General features: G+C 44.5%; 1 protein-coding gene across 1 annotated transcript in view; it reads right to left on the bottom strand.

Annotated features, from left to right (window-relative positions):
- Positions 1 to 853, bottom strand: part of LOC133554042 (proenkephalin-B-like) — a 32,048-nt gene extending 31,195 nt beyond the window's left edge. Inside the window, exon 1 of the mRNA XM_061902385.1 lies at positions 661 to 853. The gene's annotated coding sequence lies outside the window, so the exon portion shown is untranslated. The remainder of the gene's footprint in view (positions 1 to 660) is intronic.
- Between the last annotated feature and the right edge of the window lie 16,589 nt (positions 854 to 17,442).

Here is a 17,442-nt window from a genome sequence, read left to right as displayed (position 1 = left end):
AGCGGTAGGAAATGGATGGATGGATGGATGCCTAGGGAGATGTTGTTCCAGCGTCAGCCACCAGAGGGCAGGATTACAACATTGCTAAAAGGCTTCTGAACATGTCAATAAATGTTTGTCTTTTATCACGTTATTCCTTGTCTTTTATTATTGTATGTTTGAAACATTGCTGCCACTAATTGTCTTTTATTACTGTAAGTTTGAAAAATGTATGCCACTAACTGTGAGAGCTTTAGTCTGCTTTTAGATTGAAGTGATGGAACATGACAAAAGAAAGCTGCACAAGACGAGTGAATATTGGAGTAAAAGAAGACATGTAGTACACAAGTGTGCTCAACATTCTAATGAAAGGAACTTATTCTTATCTCCCCTGGGTTGACAATTGTTTGTTGGAAGACGTAATGAGCGAGCCTTTCTCCTAATTGCCAACAGTCTGTCCTAATATTTCTCTTGCATTCTAAAAGGAGATGAACAATCTCCACCTTTGCAAGGATCTTTTCCCTCATTAGCAGTAAAAGTCCATCTTTCTTCTGGCCAGGGTTTTCACGTCAGGAAGGTTTTAAAGACGCAGATTTATCTCTCCTTGGTTTTATGAACATTATTTTACATTTTGGCTCAGATAGAAGTCCTGTTTTGTGATGATGGAAGCAGAAACTCTACCTGTTTATGGCTTGAAGGTGAAAAAACCACAACAATTATTCCAAAAGCGGCACCATCCTACGGGCCCGGGCAGCAGGTAGATGTTGCGGGTCAAGGACCTCCACCTCCAGGTGCCCAAACAGAAATTGGGACCTCAATGCATGGGCCCTTTCTCAGTGGAGGCTATCATCAGCCCAGCCTCCGTACGTCTTTCTCTTCTGCACTCTATGGAAAAACATCCCATATTCCATGTGTCCCAAAATAAACCAGTGGCCATCAGCTGGCTCCCGCCCCCTGTTCCTGCTCCTCCCCCTCCTAAGGTCCTCGAGAGTGCTGACCCGGTTTGGACGGTGAAGGAAATTCTCAGGGTTTGTTGGCAGGGTAGGGGGTTTGTCTATTTGGTCCTGGAGCGTTACATCCTGAGGACCCATCTTGGGTCCCAGCCTCTTACCTTGCTGACCCTCCCTTTGGAAAATGTTTACCGGGCGAACCCTGATGCGCCCTGACGCTCGTCGGGAGCCTCGCATAAGGAGGGTGTACTGTACTGTTACGGCTCAAGCAAGCCTCCCTGATTCCTCCGAGGTGGAATGCATTGTGGAGGTCAAGTTTGCTGAAAATGGTTGCAGGTGCAAGGGGTTCGAAGGCCGAGCTCAGGAGGGTTGGAGGATACTTGTTTTTCACAGTGATGTTTAGATGACAGTAGTCGATGCAGAGCCTTAACAATCTGTCCAGTACAGTACATATTATTAGTAGATTGTACAGTACAGTACATATTATTAGTAGATTGCACAGTACAGTACATATTATTAGTAGATTGCACAGTACAGTACATATTATTAGTAGATAGCACAGTACAGTACATATTATTAGTAGATTGCACAGTACAGTACATATTACTAGTAGATTGCACAGTACAGTACATATTATTAGTAGATTGCACAGTACAGTACATATTATTAGTAGATAGCACAGTACAGTACATATTATTAGTAGATTGCACAGTACAGTACATATTATTAGTAGATTGCACAGTACAGTACATATTATTAGTAGATTGCACAGTACAGTACATATTATTAGTAGATTGCACAGTACAGTACATATTATTAGTAGATTGCACAGTACAGTACATATTATTAGTAGATTGCACAGTACGGTACATATTATTAGTAAATTGCACAGTACGGTACATATTATTAGTAGATTGCACAGTACGGTACATATTATTATTAGATTGCACAGTACAGTACATATTATTAGTAGATTGCACAGTACAGTACATATTATTAGTAGATTGCACAGTACAGTACATATTATTAGTAGATTGCACAGTACAGTACATATTATTAGTAGATTGCACAGTACAGTACATATTATTAGTAGATTGCACAGTACAGTACATATTATTAGTAGATTGCACAGTACAGTACATATTATTAGTAGATTGCACAGTACAGTACATATTATGAGTAGATTGCACAGTACAGTACATATTATGAGTAGATTGCACAGTACAGTACATATTATTAGTAGATTGCACAGTACAGTACGTCACATACTGTCACCTCACACGTCACACGTCACATACTGTCACCTCACATACTGTCACCTCACATACTGTCACCTCACATACTGTCACCTCACATACTGTCACCTCACATACTGTCACCTCACACGTCACATACTGTCACCTCACACGTCACATACTGTCACCTCACACGTCACATACTGTCACCTCACACGTCACATACTGTCACCTCACACGTCACATACTGTCACCTCATAACTCACATACTGTCACCTCATACGTCACATACTGTCACTTCACACGTCACATACTGTCACCTCACACGTCACATACTGTCACCTCACATACTGTCACCTCACATACTGTCACCTCACACGTCACATACTGTCACCTCACACGTCACATACTGTCACCTCACATACTGTCACCTCACACGTCACATACTGTCACCTCACACGTCACATACTGTCACCTCACATACTGTCACCTCACACGTCACATACTGTCACCTCACACCTCACATACTGTCACCTCGCACGTCACATACTGTCACCTCACACGTCACATACTGTCACCTCACATACTGTCACCTCACATACTGTCACCTCACACGTCACATACTGTCACCTCACACGTCACATACTGTCACCTCACATACTGTCACCTCACACGTCACATACTGTCACCTCACACGTCACATACTGTCACCTCACATACTGTCACCTCACACGTCACATACTGTCACCTCACATACTGTCACCTCACACCTCACATACTGTCACCTCACATACTGTCACCTCACATACTGTCACCTCACACGTCACATACTGTCACCTCACATACTGTCACCTCACATACTGTCACCTCACATACTGTCACCTCACACCTCACATACTGTCACCTCACACGTCACATACTGTCACCTCACACGTCACATACTGTCACCTCACATACTGTCACCTCACACGTCACATACTGTCACCTCACATACTGTCACCTCACATGTTACATACTGTCACCTCACACCTCACATACTGTCACCTCACATACTGTCACCTCACATGTTACATACTGTCACCTCACACCTCACATACTGTCACCTCACACGTCACATACTGTCACCTCACACGTCACAAACTGTCACCTCACATACTGTCACCTCACATACTGTCACCTCACACGTCACATACTGTCACCTCACATACTGTCACCTCACATACTGTCACCTCACATACTGTCACCTCACATACTGTCACCTCATACCTCACATACTGTCACCTCACACCTCACATACAGTCACCTCACATACTGTCACCTCACATACTGTCACCTCACATACTGTCACCTCACATACTGTCACCTCACATACTGTCACCTCACATACTGTCACCTCACATACTGTCACCTCACACGTCACATACTGTCACCTCACACGTCACATACTGTCACCTCACACGTCACATACTGTCACCTCACACGTCACATACTGTCACCTCACACGTCACATACTGTCACCTCATAACTCACATACTGTCACCTCATACGTCACATACTGTCACTTCACACGTCACATACTGTCACCTCACACGTCACATACTGTCACCTCACATACTGTCACCTCACATACTGTCACCTCACACGTCACATACTGTCACCTCACACGTCACATACTGTCACCTCACATACTGTCACCTCACACGTCACATACTGTCACCTCACACGTCACATACTGTCACCTCACATACTGTCACCTCACACGTCACATACTGTCACCTCACACCTCACATACTGTCACCTCGCACGTCACATACTGTCACCTCACACGTCACATACTGTCACCTCACATACTGTCACCTCACATACTGTCACCTCACACCTCACACGTCACATACTGTCACCTCACATACTGTCACCTCACACGTCACATACTGTCACCTCACACGTCACATACTGTCACCTCACATACTGTCACCTCACACGTCACATACTGTCACCTCACATACTGTCACCTCACACCTCACATACTGTCACCTCACATACTGTCACCTCACATACTGTCACCTCACACGTCACATACTGTCACCTCACATACTGTCACCTCACATACTGTCACCTCACATACTGTCACCTCACACCTCACATACTGTCACCTCACACGTCACATACTGTCACCTCACACGTCACATACTGTCACCTCACATACTGTCACCTCACACGTCACATACTGTCACCTCACATACTGTCACCTCACATGTTACATACTGTCACCTCACACCTCACATACTGTCACCTCACATACTGTCACCTCACATGTTACATACTGTCACCTCACACCTCACTACTGTCACCTCACACGTCATCTGGTCACTCACACGTCACAAACTGTCACCTCACATACTGTCACCTCACATACTGTCACCTCACTCTCACAGTCACCTCACATACTGTCACCTCACATACTGTCACCTCACATAGTCACCTCCACTACCTCATACTGTCACCTCACACCTCACATACTGTCACCTCACTACTGTCACCTCACATACTGTCACCTCACATACTGTCACCTCACAATACTGTCTCACACTACATACGTCTCACAAATACTGTCTCACACGTCACATAGTCACACGTCAATACTGTCACCTCACCGTACATACTGTCACTCACACGTCACATACTGTCACCTCACACGTCACATACTGTCACCTCACATACTGTCACCTACATACTGTCACCTCACATACTTCACCTCACATACTGTCACCTCAATACTGTCACCTCATACTCACATACTGTCAGCCTCACTACTGTCACCTCACATACTGTCACCTCAATCTACTCAGTACTCCACGTCACATACTGTCACCTCATCACGTCACATACTGTCACCCACTCACATACTGTCACCTCACACGTCACATACTGTCACCTCACACGTCACATACTGTCACCTCACACGTCACATACTGTCACCTCACACGTCACATACTGTCACCTCACATACTGTCACCTCACATACTGTCACCTCACATACTGTCACCTCACATACTGTCACCTCACATACTGTCACCTCACACCTCACATACTGTCACCTCACATACTGTCACCTCACACGTCACACGTCACATACTGTCACCTCACATACTGTCACCTCACACCTCACATACTGTCACCTCACATACTGTCACCTCACATACTGTCACCTCACATACTGTCACCTCACACGTCACATACTGTCACCTCACACGTCACATACTGTCACCTCACACGTCACATACTGTCACCTCACACGTCACATACTGTCACCTCACACGTCACATACTGTCACCTCACACGTCACATACTGTCACCTCATAACTCACATACTGTCACCTCATACGTCACATACTGTCACTTCACACGTCACATACTGTCACCTCACACGTCACATACTGTCACCTCACATACTGTCACCTCACATACTGTCACCTCACACGTCACATACTGTCACCTCACACGTCACATACTGTCACCTCACATACTGTCACCTCACACGTCACATACTGTCACCTCACACGTCACATACTGTCACCTCACATACTGTCACCTCACACGTCACATACTGTCACCTCACACCTCACATACTGTCACCTCACACGTCACATACTGTCACCTCACACGTCACATACTGTCACCTCACATACTGTCACCTCACATACTGTCACCTCACACGTCACATACTGTCACCTCACACGTCACATACTGTCACCTCACATACTGTCACCTCACACGTCACATACTGTCACCTCACACGTCACATACTGTCACCTCACATACTGTCACCTCACACGTCACATACTGTCACCTCACATACTGTCACCTCACACCTCACATACTGTCACCTCACATACTGTCACCTCACATACTGTCACCTCACACGTCACATACTGTCACCTCACATACTGTCACCTCACATACTGTCACCTCACATACTGTCACCTCACATACTGTCACCTCACATACTGTCACCTCACACCTCACATACTGTCACCTCACACGTCACATACTGTCACCTCACACGTCACATACTGTCACCTCACATACTGTCACCTCACACGTCACATACTGTCACCTCACACGTCACATACTGTCACCTCACACGTCACATACTGTCACCTCACATACTGTCACCTCACATACTGTCACCTCACACGTCACATACTGTCACCTCACATACTGTCACCTCACATACTGTCACCTCACATACTGTCACCTCACATACTGTCACCTCATACCTCACATACTGTCACCTCACACCTCACATACTGTCACCTCACATACTGTCACCTCACATACTGTCACCTCACATACTGTCACCTCACACGTCACATACTGTCACCTCACACGTCACATACTGTCACCTCACACGTCACATACTGTCACCTCACACGTCACATACTGTCACCTCACACGTCACATACTGTCACCTCACACGTCACATACTGTCACCTCACACGTCACATACTGTCACCTCACACCTCACATACTGTCACCTCACATACTGTCACCTCACATACTGTCACCTCACATACTGTCACCTCACATACTGTCACCTCACACCTCACATACTGTCACCTCACATACTGTCACCTCACATACTGTCACCTCACATACTGTCACCTCACATACTGTCACCTCACACCTCACATACTGTCACCTCACATACTGTCACCTCACATACTGTCACCTCACACGTCACATACTGTCACCTCACATACTGTCACCTCACATACTGTCACCTCACATACTGTCACCTCACACCTCACATACTGTCACCTCACATACTGTCACCTCACATACTGTCACCTCACATACTGTCACCTCACATACTGTCACCTCACACCTCACATACTGTCACCTCACATACTGTCACCTCACATACTGTCACCTCACATACTGTCACCTCACATACTGTCACCTCACATACTGTCACCTCACATACTGTCACCTCACACGTCACATACTGTCACCTCGTGGTGTGTGTGTGTGTGTGTGTGTGTGTGTGTGTGTGTGTGTGTGTGTGGATCTAATTATTCTCCACAACCAAACTTACTTCAAACTCATTCCAGTAATTCCACAAATTCCCATTTTGTCAAAGTCCTATTTTTACTTCTTCCTGGAAAGTTTTCACAGGTTTTCTGCTAACTCCTCTTAAGTTAGCAATCTCATGTTTTATGTTAGCATACTCATGTTTTATGTCAGCCTTTTTGCTATTTTCTGTGTTTGCACCAACAAATGTTGCATTTTGCTATTCCTTCCATCCCAGTCACGTGCTAACATTAGCATGCTAATACTAATATTACATAATATTTTCAACACATTTGACACGTTATTCTCTATTTCCGCAGCCATTCATCTTAGAGTCTTGTATGTGACACATGCTAAGTGTTAGCATGCTAACATAAGAATGCTAAGTTGTTTCTGTAATCAGGCTGGCATACACCTTCTAACATTGTGGGTGACACTCGTCAACTCCTACCATGCTAACAAGCTAACATCTGCATGCTAACATTGTGGGTGACACTCGTTAACTCCTACCATGCTAACAAGCTAACATCTGCATGCTAACATTGTGGGTGACACTCGTTAACTCCTACCATGCTAACAAGCTAACATCTGCATGCTAACTATATTGTACACTGATTGATGTAATTCTGCACCTTAGAGTCATATGACTTGGTATGTGACGCATGCTAACTTTAGCACGCATGCTAAGAGTTAGCATGCTAACATTTTTTTCGGCTAGCACTTTAGCTCATTTAGTACATTTACACCTAAAAGTCACAGATTTCAAGCAGTTAGTTGGAGCCATGTTCATGTGTATTTAAGGACATTTCAGTTAGTGTGAAAATTGCATGGAGAATATTAGAAAATATTGTACAAATGTCCCCCCCCCTTAGTACCTCTGTGGACCCCCTGTGCAAAACCTCTGCCTCAAGTCAAAGTAACAGGTAGTCTGTTACTTGGCAACAGGAAGTAGTCAGTGAAAAAGCAAGTGATAAGTAACTTTGAATTTCTTTGGACTAGTTAGAAGTCCTCCTGTGTCCTGGGACTTGTGACTTGAATGTGTTCACTTAAAGGATGAAAAAAGGATTTGATGGAAGATCCTCTCTCTTATTTTTGCTACTTATTGCATAAAATCAGCTTCCATTTACACTTTTAAACTTCTTTCTTCTCTTCTTTCCAGCAAGTTTAGCGATGAGCACGTCTTCTTGTCCGCGCCTGCTTGTTCTTACTTGGTGTGGAACATGTTTAGCCTCGGCCTCCAGTGATCGTAATACTCCTGAGTAATGATTTGATCTGCCGCACGTGTGGAGGAGGCACATTGCAAGAAGGTTTCTCTCACCAAGTCTTTGCTGATGTGTGACTAGAAGGAGGATCTTCTCTTCCTTGGCACAGAAACATTTGTTTGGGTGACGTTAGGAAGCTCATGCTACATTGCATTAATGCTATGCTAAGCTCATGCTACATTGCATTAATGCTATGCTAAGCTCATGCTACATTGCATTAATGCTATGCTAAGCTCATGCTACAGTGTGTTAATGCTATGCTAAGCTCATGCTACATTGCATTAATGCTATGCTAAGCTCATGCTACATTGTGTTAATGCTATGCTAAGCTCATGCTACATTGCATTAATGCTATGCTAAGCTCATGCTACATTGCATTAATGCTATGCTAAGCTCATGCTACAGTGTGTTAATGCTATGCTAAGCTCATGCTACATTGTGTTAATGCTATGCTAAGCTCATGCTACATTGTGTTAATGCTATGCTAAGCTCATGCTACATTGCATTAATGCTATGCTAAGCTCATGCTATATTGTGTTAATGCTATGCTAAGCTCATGCTACATTGCATTAATGCTATGCTAAGCTCATGCTACATTGCATTAATGCCATGCTAAGCTCATGCTACATTGTGTTAATGCTATGCTAAGCTCATGCTACATTGTGTTAATGCTATGCTAAGCTCATGCTACATTGTGTTAATGCTATGCTAAGCTCATGCTACATTGCATTAATGCTATGCTAAGCTCATGCTACATTGCATTAATGCTATGCTAAGCTCATGCTACATTGCATTAATGCTATGCTAAGCTCATGCTACATTGCATTAATGCTATGCTAAGCTCATGCTACATTGCATTAATGCTATGCTAAGCTCATGCTACATTGCATTAATGCTATGCTAAGCTCATGCTACAGTGTGTAAATGCTATGCTAAGCTCATGCTACATTGTGTTAATGCTATGCTAAGCTCATGCTACATTGTGTTAGTGCTATGCTAAGCTCATGCTACATTGTGTTAATGCTATGCTAAGCTCATGCTACATTGTGTTAATGCTATGCTAAGCTCATGCTACATTGCATTAATGCTATGCTAAGCTCATGCTACAGTGTGTTAATGCTATGCTAAGCTCATGCTACATTGTGTTAATGCTATGCTAAGCTCATGCTACATTGTGTTAATGCTATGCTAAGCTCATGCTACATTGTGTTAATGCTATGCTAAGCTCATGCTACATTGCGTTAATGCTATGCTAAGCTCATGCTACATTGCATTAATGCTATGCTAAGCTCATGCTACATTGCATTAATATTATGCTAAGCTCATGCTACATTGCGTTAATGCTATGCTAAGCTCATGCTACATTGTGTTAATGCTATGCTAAGCTCATGCTACATAGGGTTAGTGCTATGCTAAGCTCATGCTACATTGCGGACACGTTTGTTACTGGCTAGTTTCTAATACGTTTGCAACTTGGAGACTTTTAAATGTGTAAGTATAATGATTTGATACTTGTTGATGTTGTTTTACACTTTTCACTTATGTGTGCTTAGCTGTGGTGTAGCTGCTAGCTCCCAGGCTAAAATAGAAGAAATGGTGTGCTTAGTGGAGGACATTTGCATGTAACTGAAACACGCTGCATGGCCGCTTCTATTCACATGACTTGTTGTTTTGATAACTGATATCAACCCTGTATGGGCCCCCCGATACAGTGTTGATATTACACTTGCACATTTCAAGGAGGCTGGGGTTCAACTCCAACCATTCTTCATAAATTCTATTCAAATTCATTCACTCACGCCATTTTCTGAACATGTTGACACTTCTTATTTGGTCATTTGTCAATATTTTCTCATTGGATGGCAGAGAATGATTGATGGCTTCTGCTTTGATGAAATAATGACAAATAAATCACGATGCTGGAAAAAAGGACTCAGTCGAGCATGTGATGTTTCAAATCAAAAAGAGTTCAAAATAACCATAACAATGAAATTAAAATAAATAAATGTTCATTTACAATTTAATTTCATTTGTACAACAAGATGCATGCAAATGATATGCGAGGGATAGAAGATGATGAATAAATACTGGAGGAACACCTGTTCAGGTGTAGTGCTTATGTACAATACTGGAGGAACACCTGTTCAGGTGTAGTGCTTATGTACAATACTGGAGGAACACCTGTTCAGGTGTAGTGCTTATGTACAATACTGGAGGAACACCTGTTCAGGTGTAGTGCTTATGTACAATACTGGAGGAACACCTGCTCAGGTGTAGTGCTTATGTACAATACTGGAGGAACACCTGCTCAGGTGTAGTGCTTATGTACAATACTGGAGGAACACCTGTTCAGGTGTAGTGCTTATGTACAATACTGGAGGAACACCTGCTCAGGTGTAGTGCTTATGTACAATACTGGAGGAACACCTGTTCAGGTGTAGTGCTTATGTACAATACTGGAGGAACACCTGTTCAGGTGTAGTGCTTATGTACAATACTGGAGGAACACCTGTTCAGGTGTAGTGCTTATGTACAATACTGGAGGAACACCTGTTCAGGTGTAGTGCTTATGTACAATACTGGAGGAACACCTGTTCAGGTGTAGTGCTTATGTACAATACTGGAGGAACACCTGCTCAGGTGTAGTGCTTATGTACAATACTGGAGGAACACCTGTTCAGGTGTAGTGCTTATGTACAATACTGGAGGAACACCTGCTCAGGTGTAGTGCTTATGTACAATACTGGAGGAACACCTGCTCAGGTGTAGTGCTTATGTACAATACTGGAGGAACACCTGTTCAAGTGTAGTGCTTATGTACAATACTGGAGGAACACCTGTTCAGGTGTAGTGCTTATGTACAATACTGGAGGAACACCTGCTCAGGTGTAGTACTTATGTACAATACTGGAGGAACACCTGTTCAAGTGTAGTGCTTATGTACAATACTGGAGGAACACCTGCTCAGGTGTAGTGCTTATGTACAATACTGGAGGAACACCTGCTCAGGTGTAGTGCTTATGTACAATACTGGAGGAACACCTGCTCAGGTGTAGTGCTTATGTACAATACTGGAGGAACACCTGTTCAAGTGTAGTGCTTATGTACAATACTGGAGGAACACCTGTTCAGGTGTAGTGCTTATGTACAATACTGGAGGAACACCTGCTCAGGTGTAGTGCTTATGTACAATACTGGAGGAACACCTGTTCAAGTGTAGTGCTTATGTACAATACTGGAGGAACACCTGCTCAGGTGTAGTGCTTATGTACAATGCTGGAGGAACACCTGTTCAGGTGTAGTGCTTATGTACAATACTGGAGGAACACCTGCTCAGGTGTAGTGCTTATGTACAATACTGGAGGAACACCTGTTCAGGTGTAGTGCTTATGTACAATACTGGAGGAACACCTGCTCAGGTGTAGTGCTTATGTACAATACTAGAGGAACACCTGCTCAGGTGTAGTGCTTATGTACAATACTGGAGGAACACCTGTTCAGGTGTAGTGCTTATGTACAATACTGGAGGAACACCTGCTCAGGTGTAGTGCTTATGTACAATACTGGAGGAACACCTGTTCAGGTGTAGTGCTTATGTACAATAACAACCATTAATCACGCTGCTAAAATAATGTGCTGCTAAATAGCTCAAATGCTAACAATTGGAGACGTTCAATTCTTCATTTTACAATAAAACACAACCATTCTGTAGCTGCAGTCAATAATACAACACATTTAGAATTAGTAGGTCAATAAATAAATGGCAAGGAGGAGCTACTGCTCATGAATAGTCTCATGAATAATAATAATAATAATAACAATAATAATAACAATAATAATAACAATAAAAATAACAATAATAATAACAATAATAATCGCTGAGTGCTCTAATAATGACAAATACAGCAAGTACAAGTCAGCAATGTGGGCGGGGCACCAGGTGTGTGTGGGCGGGGCACCACTGTCGCCTGCTCTCGTGTTTCCCCACGCTGCCGCCGACATAATAATAATAATAATAATAATAATGAGCAAACAATAACATGATGATAATGTCCAGGGTGTCTGAGATAGGCTCCCGCACCCCCCCATTTCGAAAGGGACAAGCGGTAGAAATCGATGGACATATGGAAATGAAGCAAGTCGGAAGAATTGCAAGTCAGCAGTGTGGGCGGGGCATCAGGTCTGTGTGGGCGGGGCAGCAGGTCCGCGTGCACGTGCCGCCCGCTCTCGTGTTTTCCCACGCCGCCGCGGACATGAATGACGACGAAGAAGGAGAAGCAGAAAGACGGAGGACGAGTGTCCACTTCCACGCGTGAGCAGATGTCAGGACGCCCACCAAGTACTCTTTTATTATCATTTTCAATCCAAACAATCCTCTTTTGTGGGAGCGGAATCACTGCTCGCTAGCTTCGGCTGTCAGCCAATCAGCGTCCACCCCAGCCCCTACGTAGGCAAGAAACCACGCCCCTTGTTCCGGACTGCGAGCTGGAACATTTTGTTTTTTTGCAGCCGCAAATCTGTCCTCTGCTCCTCTTTCTCTTCTTAATCCCTCCTCTGCTCCTCTGCTCCTGTCTCCTGTCTCCTCGTCTCCTGTCTCCTGTCTCCTGTCTCCTGTCTCCTGTCTCCTGTCTCCTGTCTCCTGTCTCCCGTCTCCTGTCTCCCGGCTCCCCGCGGCCAAGTGCGGCCACACGGCAAGCAAGCAATGCCTGCCTCGTCAAAGATGAGAAGCATCTCGCTGTAGAAATGGAGGTTTGCGAGCGGAAACCGGGGATGAAGGTGTGCCGGAGCCATGTGGCCAAAGTCCTCCGCTGCCTCAAGGTGGAGGACAATAACAAGCACCCGGAGCCCATGGACCTGGACCTGGACCGGGACCAGGACCAGGACTACTGCTTCTCCGTCAGCTTCCTGCGGACAGGTAGGCCCACCTCGTCCTCCTCGCCCCCCCGCTACACCTTGATCCGGGAGGTGGGCCGGGGCAGCTACGGGGTGGTCTACGAGGCCCTGGCCCGGACCAGCGGAGCCCGCTTGGCGGTGAAGAGGCTCCAGTGCGACGCCCCGGAAAAGGTGGAACTGGCTTTGGCCGAGTTCTGGGCCCTGACCAGCCTGGAGAACCGACACCAGAACGTGGTCCAGCTGGAGGAGTGCGTCCTGCAGAGGAACGGACTGGCCCAGAAGATGAGCCATGGCAACAAGACCTCCAAACAATACCTGAGACTGGTGGAGACCTCGCTCAAAGGTACACCCGCCCTTTTCAAACTACACCACCTACATCTACTATGTGTGGGGCCATCATTGGTACTCTAACTACACCACCTACATCTAGTATGTGTGGGACCATCATTGGTACTCTAACTACACCACCTACATCTACTATGTGTGGGACCATCATTGGTACTTTAACTACACCACCTACATCTACTATGTGTGGGACCATCATTGGTACTCTAACTACACCACCTACATCTAGTATGTGTGGGACCATCATTGGTACTTTAACTACACCACTCAACTACACCACCTACATCTACTATGTGTGGGACCATCATTGCTACTCTAACTACACCCCTCAACTACACCACCTACATCTAGTATGTGTGGGACCATCATTGCTACTCTAACTACACCACCTACATCTATGTGTGGGACCATCATTGCTACTCTAACTACACCACCTACATCTATGTGTGGGACCATCATTGCTACTCTAACTACACCACCTACATCTATGTGTGGGACCATCATTGCTACTCTAACTACACCACCTACATCTAGTATGTGTGGGACCATCATTGGTACTCTAACTACACCACCTACATCTACTATGTGTGGGACCATCATTGGTACTTTAACTACACCACCTACATCTATGTGTGGGACCATCATTGGTACTCTAACTACACCACTCAACTACACCACCTACATCTACTATGTGTGGGACCATCATTGGTACTTTAACTACACCACCTACATCTACTATGTGTGGGACAATCATTGGTACTCTAACTACACCCCTCAACTACACCACCTACATATAGTATGTGTGGGACCATCATTGGTACTCTAACTACACCACTCAACTACACCACCTACATCTAGTATGTGTGGGACAATCATTGGTACTCTAACTACACCACTCAACTACACCACCTACATCTAGTATGTGTGGGACAATCATTGGTACTCTAACTACACCACTCAACTACACCACCTACATCTAGTATGTGTGGGACAATCATTGGTACTCTAACTACACCCCTCAACTACACCACCTACATATAGTATGTGTGGGACCATCATTGGTACTCTAACTACACCACTCAACTACACCACCTACATCTAGTATGTGTGGGACAATCATTGGTACTCTAACTACACCACTCAACTACACCACCTACATCTAGTATGTGTGGGACCATCATTGGTACTCTAACTACACCCCTCAACTACACCACCTACATATAGTATGTGTGGGACCATCATTGGTACTCTAACTACACCACTCAACTACACCACCTACATCTAGTATGTGTGGGACAATCATTGGTACTCTAACTACACCACTCAACTACACCACCTACATCTAGTATGTGTGGGACCATCATTGGTACTCTAACTACACCCCTCAACTACACCACCTACATATAGTATGTGTGGGACCATCATTGGTACTCTAACTACACCACTCAACTACACCACCTACATCTAGTATGTGTGGGACAATCATTGGTACTCTAACTACACCACTCAACTACACCACCTACATCTAGTATGTGTGGGACAATCATTGGTACTCTAACTACACCACTCAACTACACCACCTACATCTAGTATGTGTGGGACCATCATTGGTACTCTAACTACACCACTCAACTACACCACCTACATCTAGTATGTGTGGGACCATCATTGGTACTCTAACTACACCCCTCAACTACACCACCTACATATAGTATGTGTGGGACCATCATTGGTACTCTAACTACACCACTCAACTACACCACCTACATCTAGTATGTGTGGGACAATCATTGGTACTCTAACTACACCACTCAACTACACCACCTACATCTAGTATGTGTGGGACCATCATTGGTACTCTAACTACACCCCTCAACTACACCACCTACATATAGTATGTGTGGGACCATCATTGGTACTCTAACTACACCACTCAACTACACCACCTACATCTAGTATGTGTGGGACAATCATTGGTACTCTAACTACACCACTCAACTACACCACCTACATCTAGTATGTGTGGGACAATCATTGGTACTCTAACTACACCACTCAACTACACCACCTACATCTAGTATGTGTGGGACAATCATTGGTACTCTAACTACACCACTCAACTACACCACCTACATCTAGTATGTGTGGGACCATCATTGGTACTCTAACTACACCACTCAACTACACCACCTACATCTAGTATGTGTGGGACCATCATTGGTACTCTAACTACACCACTCAACTACACCACCTACATCTAGTATGTGTGGGACCATCATTGGTACTCTAACTACACCACTCAACTACACCACCTACATCTAGTATGTGTGGGACAATCATTGGTACTCTAACTACACCCCTCAACTACACCACCTACATCTACTATGTGTGGGACAATCATTGGTACTCTAACTACACCACTCAACTACACCACCTACATCTACTATGTGTGGGACAATCATTGGTACTCTAACTACACCACTCAACTACACCACCTACATCTAGTATGTGTGGGACCATCATTGCTACTCTAACTACACCACTCAACTACACCACCTACATCTAGTATGTGTGGGACCATCATTGCTACTCTAACTACACCACTCAACTACACCACCTACATCTAGTATGTGTGGGACAATCATTGGTACTCTAACTACACCACTCAACTACACCACCTACATCTAGTATGTGTGGGACCATCATTGGTACTCTAACTACACCACTCAACTACACCACCTACATCTACTATGTGTGGGACAATCATTGGTACTCTAACTACACCACTCAACTACACCACCTACATCTAGTATGTGTGGGACAATCATTGGTACTCTAACTACACCACTCAACTACACCACCTACATCTACTATGTGTGGGACAATCATTGGTACTCTAACTACACCACTCAACTACACCACCTACATCTAGTATGTGTGGGACCATCATTGCTACTCTAACTACACCACTCAACTACACCACCTACATCTAGTATGTGTGGGACAATCATTGGTACTCTAACTACACCACTCAACTACACCACCTACATCTAGTATGTGTGGGACAATCATTGGTACTCTAACTACACCCCTCAACTACACCACCTACATCTACTATGTGTGGGACAATCATTGGTACTCTAACTACACCACTCAACTACACCACCTACATCTACTATGTGTGGGACAATCATTGGTACTCTAACTACACCACTCAACTACACCACCTACATCTAGTATGTGTGGGACCATCATTGCTACTCTAACTACACCACTCAACTACACCACCTACATCTAGTATGTGTGGGACAATCATTGGTACTCTAACTACACCACTCAACTACACCACCTACATCTAGTATGTGTGGGACAATCATTGGTACTCTAACTACACCACTCAACTACACCACCTACATCTGGTATGTGTGGGACAATCATTGGTACTCTAACTACACCACTCAACTACACCACCTACATCTAGAATGTGTGGGACAATCATTGGTACTCTAACTACACCACTCAACCACACCACCCAACTACATCACTCACCCACTCAACTACACCACTCAACTATTAAAGTTAAGTTAAGTCAAAGTAGCAATGATAGTCACACACACACCAGGTGTGGTGGAATGTGTCCTCTGCAATTAACCCATCAGCTTGTCAACCACCTGGGAGGTGAGGGGAGCAGTGGGCAGCAGTGGT

The sequence above is a fragment of the Nerophis ophidion genome, linkage group LG06, assembly GCF_033978795.1.
Source record: "Nerophis ophidion isolate RoL-2023_Sa linkage group LG06, RoL_Noph_v1.0, whole genome shotgun sequence".
Classification (NCBI taxonomy): domain Eukaryota; kingdom Metazoa; phylum Chordata; class Actinopteri; order Syngnathiformes; family Syngnathidae; genus Nerophis; species Nerophis ophidion.
Note: the sequence above shows the minus strand (reverse complement) of the source record. Positions and strands in the feature narration are given on the sequence as shown.